General features: G+C 54.9%; 1 pseudogene; it reads left to right on the top strand.

Moving 5' to 3' along the window:
* The window catches only part of LOC102849607, a 52,403-nt pseudogene that overhangs the window by 48,241 nt on the left and 3,468 nt on the right, over positions 1-694 (top strand).

Raw genomic sequence — 694 nt, forward strand, 5'->3', positions numbered from 1 at the left:
ATATATATATATGTCATTTTTGCCAGCGAATGATTGAACATTTCCAGTTCTGACATGTTTAATAATAATGAGCATACAACCCATTTCTTTGTTTCATAATCACTGCTCTTTTTTTTTAATGGCAAAAAAGTCAACAAAATCAACGCCACCTAGTTAAACTTTCTGATTTATGACTAGAATCCCGCTAATAATAATCTAGTAACGAGAATGTAGAAAAAGCCAGGAGGAGAAGCAGGATGGATTTCTTGGAAATGGAACGTGTTCATTCTAAATAACATCATGTGGGAAAATCATCTCCAGGATAATTACTGAGACTTCCAAACACCCCGAGCCACCTCCGTTTGCGCAGCGCCGCTTGGGGCCAGGGACGCTCGGGGCTCACGGCGGCGTTTCCTGCCCTCGGGCAGCGCACCCTGCTGGCTGGGAAGGTGCAGCTCCTGGAAACGTGGCACATTCTCCAGTCCCTGTACCGGCGCTGCCGAGCGGAGGTCAAGCGCCCCGTGGGGAGCCTACCAGTCGAAGAACTGCGGCCGCGCACCGGCCGGAGAGAATCCGCCCGCAGCGCCAGCGCCCGGCGCCCAACGACGGGAAGTGGCGCCCGGCCCGCCCTCGGCAGCCCAGCCCGCAGCCCCGCGCCGCCCCTTTCTCCCGGCCTCTCCCTCGGCCTCCGCCACCCCGGCCGAATTCTTGCATA

This window comes from Elephantulus edwardii, unplaced genomic scaffold (assembly GCF_000299155.1).
Source record: "Elephantulus edwardii isolate Elephantulus edwardi_28Jun2011 unplaced genomic scaffold, EleEdw1.0 scaffold00372, whole genome shotgun sequence".
NCBI classification, from domain to species: Eukaryota; Metazoa; Chordata; class Mammalia; order Macroscelidea; family Macroscelididae; genus Elephantulus; species Elephantulus edwardii.